General features: G+C 38.3%; 1 non-coding gene across 1 annotated transcript; it reads right to left on the bottom strand.

Moving 5' to 3' along the window:
* Positions 1–14,323: 14,323 nt before the first annotated feature.
* Positions 14,324–14,430, bottom strand: LOC139703588 (U6 spliceosomal RNA). The gene has a single exon (XR_011705786.1). It is a non-coding gene; the product is annotated as a U6 spliceosomal RNA (small nuclear RNA).
* Between the last annotated feature and the right edge of the window lie 483 nt (positions 14,431–14,913).

The raw sequence follows: 14,913 nt of genomic DNA, 5'->3' as shown, positions 1-14,913 counted from the left end.
TAGAGGACACTGAGACAAATTTTTGTGAGTATAGTATCTAGTATTTGACTCGATGCCAAGAATATATTCTGGGGGATGAGAGACGCTTTACAAAATGGTGCAGGTGAACTGGATACCTATTGGTAGAAAAATAAAATAGGACCCATATTCCTCACCCTGCACAAAACCTATATCAAAATTGTTCAAATATGTAGGAATTAGACAAAAGACTAAAAATCTTCCAGAAGAAATTCCAGGTCATAGATCCAATATACAGGTGTATTTTAGCTGTTGACAGGATCCTCACAGTTGCCCTTGGTGTAGATCCTATAGCAAGTGTCCTAGTCCTTTCAGAGTGATTGGCTGTGGTTGATCTAATATGGTTGTTGACCCAAGGATAATTCAACTGGATCACTTGAAAGAGCATGGTTCTAAATAAAACAAACAAAACAAAACAAAACAAAAAATCATAAATTGGCAAGAGGCTAGCATTTGTATGATTATTATCAGTTTTTGTAATATCTTCTTAAATATAAACTCGGACGTGTTTGAGAGATGCCTTGTTACCTTGCATTTAAGGTAGAGATACCATAATCTAATTTGATTAGGCCATAGGGTACCATCTTTGATTTTAGAAGTATCTGTGAGCATTCAACTAAAATATTAAAGAAGTGATACAGGAACTTGGATAGATGCTTTGTTATCTTCCATTCAGCCATGGGGGATCAAAGAGGAAATAAACATTACTGTCCTTGGAATAAATGACAGGCTTTGTGTGAGAGCCATACATAAAGGTCAATTATTTGGCCAAACTAAAGTTTTCCCAGTATCCATAGCATTAGATAAATATCAGGATTTCCTAGAGAGCTCATCCCTGCCAACCAGGAAACACTGAGCAGACAGAAGATCACAGGATGAAAACAATGGATTTATTGCCTGTCATGTCAAGTCAACAATGCTATATAAAGGGGCATCAAACTCGTTCTGTCCAGTATCCCCCTTTCCTGAGCTTCTGCAGAGTGGAAGACAGATCTCATCAAGATGAAGAACTTTCTGCTGGCTCTTGGATTCAGCCTGATTTGTGCTTCATCCCAGATAGACCCATCAGAGGTACCTGGATGGGCTAATCTTGGGGTGATCTCTCTCTCTCTCTCTCTCTCTCTCTCTCTCTGTCTCTCTCTCTCTCTCTCTCTTTCTCTTCCCATATTTCTCAATTTTATGTGACATGAGATTTTTTGAGCATCTCAGTCCACATACATCTATATTCATGATATTAACCTTCCCTGTTCATGTCATTCAACTCTTTCTATGACTATCACATTCATCTTTAAGTAAATAAATGTAAAAAAAATAATGTGCCAAAATGCTATCTACTAGTTGCCATATATTTTCTGATATTGCTTAGTTTCTGAGCCTCTCATTTCCATTCTTCTGTGGGAATCTGATTCGTGACTTTCTCTGATACAATTCTACCTTGTGGAGAGTAGAGATTGCATGGCGACCTCTTGATTGGATTTAGTTTTTCTTCTGAGCTAAACCAGCTGCAATGGTGATAAATAGTGTGGATGAGAGAAGAACAAGAGGAGCCCATAGCCATTCCCAGGGGACCTTTTCTTTGCAGGTCACCGGGGACTAGCACACCATTCTCGTGGGAGCTGATGACTTAGAGAAGATTAGTGAATATGGAGAGATGAGGTTCCATTTCCGTCACTTGGATTGTAGTGACGGAGGCAACAAGATTGACTTCCTCTTGTACTCCAAGTAAGTGAAAATCGTCCCCAATGTAATGGAACAACAGGGGAAACCTCTGACACAACAGAGGTCACTTCTGTGCTCAATTCTGTGTTTGCGTCTGTGTCCCTGCTTGGAAAGAACTGTATCCTGAATTCCCAGAAGACAGAGAGAGAGGACAGAGTGTGAGGAATTCAGATTTCAGAATTCACAGGAGCAGCAGCATTTATATGAGAGTTGGGGCTCTGATAATTAAGACAGGAGAAAATAAAAGTATGCATATTAATGTCATGTGCATATATAGAGATTGTTTAGGTGGAATATTGGTAATATTAAGGATTTAACATTGTTAATATAAATATTAGGTATCTATAATTTATGCATGCCTATGCATAGAAATATTATGCACCTATAGTATGTATACATGCATAGAAATGTGCATACGTTTTCTTGTCTTCCTGAAGTGGGAGTCTCCTTGCAAACCCCTCCACTGGCTACGTGGTCAGACCGGCAGATCTCTGGCTGTCCCAATGGCAGTGAGAGCTAAGATTATGTTTTGGGTTCAGGGCAGTGATTATGAAGCTGGACAATATCTGGGAGTCTCTAACACAACCTAACCCATCCCACCCAGAGCAGAGCTGGTAAGTGCCGAGGTTGAGTAACTGTGCCATAGATCATCCAAAAACATCGCATAACATAGAGACACTCAATGCATGGAAGAGTGACCTCAACGATGGATTTTCCCATCTCAATTATCTCCTCACTCATATCCTTATTCAAGTGAAATATGAAGATTTCTGCACGAATATATGAGCAAAAATGGGCTTCTCTTGGTTTGTATTCAAGGCCCTTGGGGAGTGTCAGAAGTTCTTAGTCAGATCATCCAAAGGCCCTCATGATATTTACGAAGTCAAATGTGAGTATTTTCTCTAAGGTGGACAGCATGACCCAATCCTTGAGGGGTGTTGAGATTCATGGTCTTGATGGGCACACACATCGGAGGGTGTGGACACTGGCCACCATTAGCAAACTTCTTGCACATGAAACCTTGGAAATGCTGCTGAACTGGTGAGCATTGGAGTCACCGGATAGAGTTAGAATAAGGTCCATATCATCTCAGGTTCCCAAGTGGGATGTTGGTACTAATGATGAGTCAGAAGGGTTCCCTGTTTATATAGCTCGTGGGGTCTCTGCATGGAGAGCTGTTTAAAATGACCTTAAGTTACAACACTTTTTTTCAAAATTAGCCTTCTTCTTTTTATTGAACAAACAATCTGAATATTAAAAGATGTGGAATAGACACACTATTTCAGACTCTGAAAGTCTGAAACCCCAAATGTAAGAATTAGAATAGTGAAAATAACAGCAAAATATTTATACTAAATTCAACCTAATTTGACCTTCAGCTAAAAGCAACCCCCCAAAATAATACAGACTTCTATATTTAGGCTTGAAAGTAACAAATTTTGAAAAATATTTCCTACCATGATTCCTGCAACCAGGATCATGGCTCTCAATAAACCACTTACCATCTATGAATGATTAGGTGATTCAAAGGACAGGGACCCTTTACCACGTTCAGATGGGGACATGGAATTGTTGGCCTCTCTCTGCAGCGTCTGTGCCTGATTCCAACATAGGATGTGGAACATTAGTGAAACAGAGATTATTCTGGACCAAAGCGTTCAGAATAGTGTGTTGCCAGCAAGTCACACCAAAGATATTTTTTTTTTAAAAAAAAAGGTGATTATTTAGAGTTTTGAAGTGATTCTTTTTCTATCACAGACAAAGGGCAAAATTTCTTCAAAGTCGAGTTCTTCTCTGATGGTGTCATAGTATTTTATAATATAAATGTGGATGGAGATGGCAAGGTTACCCATATGACTGTGCTTGCTGGTAAGTATAAGTGACATTTGTCATCTAAAATACAACATAGTGATTTCTTTTTCTTTTTTTGTATAGCTGGGATTTGAACCCAGGACCTTGGGAGGCAAGCAGTCTACCAACTGAGCTATTGACCCAGCCCCTATAATATTTTTTTTTCTGTATTATAAGTTCAGGAGAGATGTATGAGCATATATGTACTTTTATAACTAAAGCTAGTATAAAGATTTTACTAAAAGCTAGTACTAGTACTAGTACAGAAATGTGTTCCCACATTAGGGTCCATTGAGTGAGGTGTACTGAGATATTGCCTTCCAGGAAATAGAAACACATTTCATATGATGCCCTACTGCAAGGTACTCCTAAAAGTTTGAAACCCTTAAAAATGAATGAGGAGATTCTCTCTCTCTCTCTCTCTCTCTCTCTCTCTCTCTCTCTCTCTCTCTCTCTCTCTCTTCTCTTTTCCTCTTTTTGCATTAGCAGAGATGAGTATGCTAATGTGGTAGGTGGAAAGCCCAGATCAACACCACCCCTCCTGTGCTATTGAATATTGGATGAATGATCCAGAATCCAGGAGCATAGACTCTAGAATGTAGACAGAGTTGAAAGGAGAAGGCACAGTATAGAATAAATTCCAAACCTAAGCCCCTGATAATACAAAAACATTAGGCAGGATTGAGTTCACACAATAAAGGATCTTGAATGTCCTCAGTAGTCCTAAGAATTACAGGATGATATGATTTCCATAAGTGGAGTTTACCCACGTTCCCATGTCACTCATAAATGACTGGAAGTAGTATTAGTCAGAGCATGGAGATGGTGGGATCAACTGGTCTACCTCGGACCCAGAGGACTCTTTCTAACAGAAACCTGTTCCATGTTATCCCACATGCAAAACAGCTCAGGAAGACAATCTGAGTGAAGATGTGCAAAAGAAGTTTGAAGAGCTGACAGTGGAAAATAACATTCCAAAGGAAAACATAAGATATGTTATTGAAACAGGTAAAGTCACTTTCCCTGTTCCTGTAGTATTCTGTAATGAACCAAAGGACAGGGAGCTAGATTCATATCTTTTATTTGCAAAATTCAAATCCTTAGACATTGAGAAACCCCACTGATATAGATTTTTCCTTTCTTTCTCTTTCCCAGATAACTGTCCTGATGTCTAAGGACCTTGCCTGTTGAGCAGACACTTGAGGTTTATACTTCCTAACATTTATTCTGTTAGATATTTTCCCCTCATGATACTTGGCATATGTATGAATGAATGAAAGGTTCCCTCTTTCAGAAGAGTATATGTGTTGAAAACATGGAACAAACTTCACTCTATTAGTTTTCAGAGTGGGGTTCTTGAGTTGGGACAGAGTGGGAGAACATTCTGTGAAGCCATGGAGAATGAAATAGCCTTAATATTGGTGAGTTCCAGTGTAAATAAACTACCCTGCTTTGGAAAATCTTCAATAACCCTAGAGGAGATTTCTCAAAGACTACAACTTTGGAGGTGGGGATCTAGGGGTTAAACCTAGGGACTCTCTAGCCCTGAGTTACATCTCCACCCATCTTACTCTTTATTCTGACACCTCATCCAAGATTCAGAAACTCACCTTGAACTTGAGATCCCCATTCATTAGCCTGCTGAGTCCCTGGGATTACAACCATACACCATTGCTTCAGGCACAAAATTTATAATTTGTTGCACACATACACATGCCCTTTAGAATGTCTCAAAGCAAGGGTGACCTTGGAAATGTAGATTTTCCTATGAAAATGATCCCTGTGGAATCCATACATGAGCAGACAAGGTCTAGAGAGAAGAGCTGTGTATGAATGGTTCTGCACTCCACTAACAAGGAGTGGATTTTTACTTTTCATTGAAACACTACCCAATATCATGCAACTGAGATCAGCTTGGTGATACTTTATTTTTTTTTAAATATTCACAGATCCTAATGAGATCAGGAATGTTTGCAACATCATCTTATAAAGGACTTCAGAATCAACTGCATGACTACAAAAGACTCTCTGTTTAAAATTATGATTGCATCATTTTGGGAAGGAGCAAACTCTGTCTTAGATAATTGCTGTCTGTTCTCTTGAATATCTTTCCTGCTATTCCTGTATAACTAATTGATTAATAAATTTGATCGTATATACTCAAATACCAGTCTTTGAATCCGTTAATGAGGATTTAAATGCACAGAAATTCCTACTTCACTGTACCTATTAAAAATCAGGATCTATAAGAAAACAGGAGGTCATTTTAGTTAAGGATGAGGATAGGGGAAGGGATGGGCTGCAACATTGCAGATGTGAGTGTGCTGTGGTCAGTCATGAAGTGTCCCTCCAAAGCTCCTGTGTGCAATCATGCAAGAATAGTCAGAGATGAAATGATAAGATGCAAATGCTGTTACCTAATAAATGGATTAATCCACTTGAATGGACTCCCTGGGTGCTCCCCTAGGCAGGTGGCTATTGCTGGAGGAGGGGGTCACTGGGCTGTGCCTTTGGGGTTTCTATCCTGTCCCTGGTGAGCAGAGCTCTCTCTGCTTCCTGGTGCCCTGTCCTGAGCTGCTCTCCTCCTCCAGGCCCTTCAGCCATTTTGTTATGCCTCCCCCTGGTCAAGAGCCATGGAATTGGCAACCACAGTTTGAACTTCTAAAACGCTGAACCCAGATAAACTTTTCCTTCTCTAAAAACAGGTCCAATCAGGCATTGCATCACCACAGTAAGACAGCTGAGTAAATTTACTGATGCCGTGAAATTTTTTTTTTAATCAGATATCCCATGAGAGGCCAGGCTTCATGTCCACATTGCTGAACAAAAAAAGAGAAAGGAAAGTCACAGGAGAGACTGAGAGTATGTAAAGAAAATGCCCACCTGACAGGGATGAGGGCAGGATCCCCATTAGTTACAATACTCCTAGTTTCAGATAATAATCAGATCATTGTGTGTTTGAGCAGCAGGGCGGTCCCGCTTGGGGTTTGTGCTGAGATTCAGAAATATTCTGAACACCAATATTGAGAGAGAGTCCCTCCTGTACCTAGAGTAATATTCCCCATATTTCCCAAGACTGTGGTTCTTAGTCATCGATGTGGGAGAGACAGGTGACATCTGACATGGGGCCAATGCAGAAGGAGATCACCAATGAAAGTCCCCTTTTGCAGATTTGGACACATCATTCACAGAGTCCAAAGACTGCAGAGGGTCTCATATGATCAAAGAACAACCATCAGAAGGTGCTAGCATATGTCATTGTCCCTTAGGTGGTGGACAAAATGCTAATGAGGAGAAAAAGAACATTGTCCCTTTGAGGAAAGTCTCCCTTTAGGAAATGCCCCTTCCTAAGACAGATGCCTTGGAGGAGAAGGGAGGTGGGTGTTGCCAAACCTACAGGAGGACAGTCAGCAGAGACAGCTCCACGCAGGTGACATGTGTGCAGACAGGTGCCTTGGGACTTGGAAATCTTTGGCAATATCAGGGATCTGTGAATCCAGGAAACTCAGACCAGGGCAGGAATCACCCACAGCTAGACCTGAAGTCCCTGGGCTCTGAATGCATGTTCAACAGACCAGGACCCATGGGCACAGACTGTAGGTTGTTTTATTCAGGTCATTAAAGGAACCAAACAACGAGGATTGAAGTTTACCCTCTGCTTTCTCAGGGACAAATATTTGAAACCAACTAAGTAAAAAAAAACAAAACACATTTTACAAGGAAATTTTGGAAAGGAATGGACTTCCCTGGGTGCATATTAAAGAGGACACCATTCTTTCAGAATTCGTTCAGACCAAATATTATAGAAAAATATTTTCTACACATCAAGTATTTCAAGAACTCCACGTAGGAGAGGTCCTGATGACCACTTGGAGATACATTATGTTCAAATATGCAAAAATCTAAACTGTCAGAATAGTCTTGCAAGAAGAAAGGTTACCACACAATATAAAATGATCAATTTCTTGTATGTCTTCCAATTTATCACAACCCATTGGTGGGATGGTACAGGACTGTAATTCCAGGTACTCAAGAGACTGAGTCAGAAGGATCACCAGTTCAAAGCCAGGCTCAGGTAGTGAGCAAGACCCAGTCTCTAAATTAAAAAATAAAATAAAATACTTGGGGATGTAGCTCAGTTGTAGGACATCCCTATGCTCAAATTTCAGTCCTACAAAAAAAAAAAAAAAAAAAAAAAAAACAGAATATACATACGTACATGTATGTATGTATTATTTATATTTCATATATAGATATATACACAAAAAATAAATGAATGAATACATATAAATATATAATGTGTGTAGATTATATATATATAAATTTATTTGAGAGATAGTACAAAGATCATACAACAATATTGACACACAATCAAAGTGTTGAAATAGAGAAAAGACTCTATACAGCAAAATAGTTCTTCAAAAGGAGGGTCCCTGTTGGCTAAAAACTTTCCTAAGTTGATAAAATAAGTAAACAAGTCAGGAATTGAAACCTGAAGGTCTACATTTGTAGGGTCAACTGAGTCAGTCCCCAGGACAGCACATCACTGGGATGGGAAAAGCCACAGGAAATGTGAACCCTTAGAAGACTTGGGTGGCACAGGGCTGAGAGCAGACAGAGGAGAGTTTTCTGCCCAGAGGTGAAGGTCATTGGTCCCAGAGGTGCCCACTCAGAGGTCAGCCCTCAGGGCTGTGGGAAGACACACCCTGCCCTATAAGCCAGCAGAGTGGGGCTGTGTCATGGCAGCCCCAGCCACTAACTCATCCCATACAGTCTTAACAGTAGGCAAAGATGAAGGGTTTGAAGGACATGATTATTTTAATTTAAAAACTCTCAGACATCAAAAGAAAATTTGCTGATCTTCATGTGGGTATCCACTGGTCCTATGAATGCCATGAAAACATAATGGTGTGAGTCAGTGATCTTTTCATGGATCACAGATGATGGGAAGGTGTCCATCTGTGACCGTTCCAGTGAGTGGGCAGGCCTGGCTCCTCTGAAGTCCATAGTGGACTGGCACATGGCCGCCATCTTATCCTGGTCTCACATGGTTCTCTGTCTTCTCCACCATCCATGCTGCTCCTTGGAAGTTCACATTTCCTCTTTTTATATGGATATGATCCATACTGAGTTAGTACTTACCCCATGTGCCTCATTATGGCTACGTTATCCTGGGGGACAGATTTCCACATAGGAATTGGCCAACAAGGAACTCAATTCAGCCCATGTCAGAAACTCCACCTTCTCTCTAATAAAGGGCTTAATTGCATTGATTGATTATCGGAGAGCTACATCATCTTCTATCTCTTGGGTAATTCACTGGCTTAGAATGAGTTAACCTTTCATTGTATGGCTGGTTTCCCTTGGTAATATTAGGCGATATATGTTTATATGATTTGGATGGATACAGGTTTTCATAATGTTTTGATTTTCATGACTATTTTTTGTTCCCAGGGACCAAAACAAGAGGAGCTTAACCACTGAGCCACATTATTAGCACTTTTTATATTTTATTTTGATACAGATTCTCACTAATGTACTTACTTTCTCACTACTTATCGAAGTAACCTACATCAATGACATACAGGGCATTTATTATAAACCAAAGGTAAATATCATGATAAATGGAGGAAAAAAACTGAAAGAATTTCCTTTTAATTTAGAAAGCAGAAAACACTGTTCAGTGTAACTAATCCTATTTCATATAGTCCTTGAAACATGTGCCATTGGGATAAGACAAGAAAAGGAAATCAAAGGATATAAAGAGAACAAAAGAAGTCCAAATATCTCTGATTGCTGATGGTATTATTATATTTAGAAGATGCAAAAACACCATCAAATGGCTTGCTGAGTTTATAAAAGAGTTTAGCAAAGAAAAAAAAGATACAAATTCAACATAGGTAAACTAATACATGTCGTATAGTGCCACAGTAATTCAACAGCCTAAGAAATTTGGACAACCTTGCCATTCCCAATAATCTAAAAAAATTAAATACTTGAAAATTATCTATGCAAGTAAGTAGATGAGCTGTACAAGAAAATTCAGTGAACACTGGAAGATGAAATTGAAGAACTCTATAAAAATTTGAAGGTCCACTCTTTTTTTAAATTTTTTTATTGGTTGTTCAAAACATTACAAAGGTCATGACATATCATCTTTCATACATTTGATTCAAGTGGGTTATGAACTCCCATTTTTGCCCCAAATAGAAGTTGCAGAATCACATCAGTTACACATCCACATTTTTACATAATACCATATTAATGACTGTTGTATTCTGCTGCCTTTCCTACCCCTGCTATCCCCCCTCCCCTTCCCTCTCATCTTCCCTCTTTACCCCATCTGCTGTTGTTTAATTCTCTCCCTTGTTTTTTTTCCCTTTCCCCTCACAAACTCTTATATGTAATTTTGTGTAACAATGAGGGTCTCCTTCCATTTCCATACAGTTTCCCTTCTCTCTCCCTTTCTCTCCCCCCACTCGTCTCTCTTTAATGGTAATCTTTTCCTCATGCTCTTCTTCTCTGTTCTGTTCTTAGTTGCTCTCTTTATATCAAAGAAGACATTTGGCATTTGTTTTTTAAGGATTGTCTAGCTTCACTTAGCATAATCTGCTCTAATGCCATCCATTTCCCTGCAAAGTCCATGATTTTGTTGTTTTTTAGTGCTGCGTAATACTCCATTGTGTATAAATGCCACATTTTTTTTTATCCATTCATCTATTGAAGGGCATCTAGGTTGATTCCAGAGTCTAGCTATTGTGAATTGTGCTGCTATGATCATTGATGTGGCAGTATCCCTATAGTATGCTCTTTTAAGGTCCTCAGGGAATAGACCGAGAAGGGCGATAGCTGGGTCAAATGGTGGTTCCATTCCCAGCTTTCCCAGGAATCTCCATACTGCTTTCAATATTGGCCGCACCAATTTGCAGTCCCACCAGCAATGTACAAGTGTACACTTTTCCCCACATCCTCGCCAGCACTTATTGTTGTTTGACTTCATAATGGCTGCCAATCTTACTGGAGTGAGATGGTATCTTAGGGTGATTTTGATTTGCATTTCTCTGACTGATAGAGATGGTGAGCATTTTTTCATGTACTTATTGATTGATTGTATGTCCTCCTCTGAGAAGTGTCTGTTTGGGTCCTTGGCCCATTTGTTGATAGGGTTATTTGTTATCTTATTGTTTAATTTTTTGAGTTCTTTGTATATTCTGGATATTATGGCTCTATCTGAAGTGTGAGGAGTAAAAATTTGTTCCCAGGATGTAGGTTCCCTATTTACCTCTCTTATTGTTTCTCTTGCTGAGAGAAAACTTTTTAGTTTAAGTAAGTCCCATTTGTTTATTCTTGTATTTAACTCTTGGGCTATGGGCATCCTATTAAGGAATTTGGAGCCCGACCCCACAATATGTAGATCGGAGCCAACTTTTTCTTCTATCAGGCACAGAGTCTCTGATTTGATATCAAGCTCTTTGATCCATTTTGAATTAACTTTTGTGCATGGTGAGAGAAAGGGGTTCAGCTTCATTTTGTTGCATATGGATTTCTAGTTTTCCCAGCACCATTTGTTGAAGATGCTATCCTTTCTCCATTGCATGCTTTTAGCGCCTTTATGAAATATAAGAAAGTTGTAATTTTGTGGATTGGTCTCTGTGTCCTCTATTCTGTACCATTGGTTCACCTGCCTGTTTTGGTACCAGTACCATGCTGTTTTTGTTACTATTGCTCTGTAGTACAGTTTGAAATCTGGTATCGCTATACCTGCCGATTCACACTTCCTGCTTAGAATTGCTTTTGCTATTCTGGGTCTTTTGTTTTTCCATATGAATTTCATGATAGCTTTATCTATTTCTACAAGAAATGCCATTGGAATTTTGATTGGCATTGCGTTGAACCTGTAGAGAACTTTGGGTAATATCACCATTTTGATGATGTTGGTTCTGCCTATCCATGAACAGGGTACATTTTTCCATCTTCTAAGATCTTCTTCTATTTCTCTCTTTAGGGTTCTGTAGTTTTCATTGTATAAATCTTTCACCTCTTTTGTTAGGTTGATTCCCAAGTATTTTATTTTTTTGAGCATATTTTGAATGGGGTGGTTTTCCTCATTTCTATTTCAGAAGTTTTGTTGCTGACATAAAGCTATGCCTTTGATTTATGTGTGTTGATTTTATATCCTGCCACTTTGCTGAATTCATTTATTAGTTCTAGTAGTTTCTTTGAGGACCCTTTTAGGTCTTCTAGGTATAGGATTATGTCTGCCACAAATAGTGATATTTTAAGTTCTTCTTTTCCTATTTTTATGCCTTTAATTTCTTTTGTCTGTCTAATTGCTCTGGCTAGCATTTCAAGGACTAAATTAAATAGAAGTGGTGAGAGAGGGCATCCCTGTCTTGTTCCAGATTTTAGAGGGAATGCCTTCAGTTTTTCTCCATGTAGAATGATGTTAGCCTGAGGCTTAGCATATAGCTTTTACAATGTTGAGGTAAGTTCCTGTTATCCCTAGTTTTTCTAGTGTTTTGAACATAAAGGGATGCTGTACTTTGTCGAATGCTTTTTCTGCATCTATCAAGACCATCATATGGTTCTTATCTTTAAGTCTATTGATGTGTTGAATAACATTTATTGATTTCCATATATTGAACCAACCTTGCATCCCAGGGATGAATCGTACTTGATCATGGTGCACAATTTTTTGATATGCTTTTGTATTCGATTCACCAGGATTTTATTGAGAATTTTTGCATCTATGTTCATTAGAGATATTGGCCTGTAGTTTTCTTTCTTTGAAGTGTCTTTGTCTGGTTTCGGGATCAGGGTGATGTTGGCCTCATAGAATGAATTTGGAAGAGCTCCTTCTTTTTCTATTTCTTGAAATAGCTTGAGAAGTATTGGTATTAATTCTTCTTTGAAGGTTTTGTAAAACTCCGCTGTATACCCATCCGGTCCAGAGCTTTTCTTGGTTGGTAGTCTTTTGATGGCTTCTTCTATTTCTTCCTTTGTTATTGGTCTGTTTAAATTGTGTGTGTCTTCCTGACTCAATCTGGGCAGATCATATAAATTAAGAAATTTATCGATATCTTCACTGTCTTCTATTTTATTAGAATATAGGTTTCAAAATACTTTCTAATTTCTTCTGTATTTCTGTAGTGTCTGTTGTGATATTGCCTTTTTCATCCCGTATGTTAGTAATTTGAGTTTTCTCTCTTCTTATCTTCGTTAGCATGGCTAAGAGTCTGTCTATCTTATTTATTTTTTCAAAGAACCAACTTTTAGTTTTATCAATTTTTTCAATGTTTTTTTTTGTTGTTGTTTTAATTTCATTGATTTCCGCTCTGATTTTAATTATTTCTTGTCTTCTGCTATATTTGCTGTTGTTTTGCTCTTCCTTTTCTAGGGTTTTGAGATGTAGTGTGAGTTCATTTATTTGTTGTTTTTTTCTTTTTTTGAGGAATGAACTCCAGGAAATGAATTTCCCTCTGAAAACTGCTTTCATTGTGTCCCATAGATTCCGGTATGTTGTGTCTGAATTCTCATTTATCTCTAAGAATTTTTTGATTTCCTTCTTTATGTCTTCTGTAACCCATTGATCATTCAGTAACATATTGTTTATTTTCCATGTGATGCAGGATTTTTCCTTCCTTCTTTTATTATTGATTTCCAGTTTGATTCCATTATGATCAGATATGGTGCATGGTATTATCTCCACACCTTTATATTTACTAAGATTTGCCCTATGGCATAATATATGATCTATCTTTGAGTAAGATCCATGTGCTGCTGAGAAGAACGTGTATCCACTTGATGATGGTTGATATATTCTATATATGTCGGTTAAGTCTAGGTTATTGATTGTGTCATTGAGTTCTATAGTTTCTTTATTCAGCTTTTGTCTGGAGGATCTGTCTAATGGCGAGAGCGGTGTGTTGAAGTCACCCATTATTATTGTGTTGTGGTCTATTTGACTCTTGAACTTGAGCAGAGTTTGTTTTATGAACATTGCCGCACCATTGTCTGGTTCATACAAATTGATAATTGTTATGTCTTGTTGGTGGATGGTTCCTTTTAACAGGATATAGTGTCCTTCTTTATCCCTTTTGATTAACTTAGGTTTGAAGTTGATTTTATTTGATATGAGTATGGCCACTCCTGCTTGCTTCCGAGGGCCATGTGAGTGGTATGATTTGTCCCAACCTTTCACCTTCAGCCTGTGTATGTCTTTTCCTAACATATGAGTCTCCTGAAGGCAGCATATTGTTGGATTTGTTTTTTTGATCCAGGTTACTAGCTTGTGTCTCTTGATTGGTGAGTTTAGTCCATTAACATTTAAGGTTACAATTGAAATATGATTTGTACTTCCAGTCATGTTTATTTATTTATTTATTTTAGTTTGGCTAGTTTTTTACTTTTTGGTTATTTTCCTCCCCCTTTACTGAGATACCTCCCACTGTTAGTTTTGGGCACTATTTTTCCATTCCTCTTCTTGTAGAATTTTGCCCAAAATGCTTTGCAATGCTGGTTTTCTGGCTGCGAATTCTTTTAGCTTTTGTTTATCGTGAAAGATTTTAATTTCATTGTCAAATCTGAAGCTTAATTTTGCTGGATACAGTATTCTTGGTTGGAATCCATTATTTTTCAGTGTTTGAAATACATTGTTCCAGGATCTTCTCGCTTTCAAAGTCTGTGATGAAAAATAAGCCGTTAACCTTATTGTTTTACCCCTGAATGTAATCTGAAAAATATGGAACGCTTCACGAATCTGCGTGTCATCCTTGCGCAGGGGCCATGCTAATCTTCTCTGTATCGTTCCAATTTTAGTATATGTGCTGCCGAAGCGAGCACATGAAGGTCCACTCTTGTTCTTGTGTATTCAGAAATAATATTGTAAAAATGTCCATTCTCCTAAAAGCAATGTACAGATTCAGAGCACTCACTAGGAAAATAAAAATGACATTCATCACAGAATTGGAAATAAAATTTTTAAATGCATTTGGAAGAATAAGAGACCCAGAGCATGAAAAGAAATAATAAGTAAATTATCAAAGCAGAAGGCACAAAAATATGTGTTCTGAAAACATAGTGTAGAGCAGCACAGTATAAAGAGCCTGGTAATTCCCTCAATATGAGCATGAAGACCTAAGAAATAGAATAGAGAACACTGAGACAAAGTCACATGAGTCTAGGCATCTGATGACTGACTTGTTGACTAAAATACATTCTTGGGGAAGGCAGAATTTTAAACAAACGTCACAAGGAAAACTGGATAGCTATTTGTAGAAAAATGAAATAGGATTCGTGTCCCTCACCCTGCACAAAACTCATATC

The sequence above is a fragment of the Marmota flaviventris genome, chromosome Y (assembly GCF_047511675.1).
Source record: "Marmota flaviventris isolate mMarFla1 chromosome Y, mMarFla1.hap1, whole genome shotgun sequence".
Taxonomy (NCBI): domain Eukaryota; kingdom Metazoa; phylum Chordata; class Mammalia; order Rodentia; family Sciuridae; genus Marmota; species Marmota flaviventris.
This window is presented reverse-complemented; position numbering and strand designations above follow the sequence as displayed.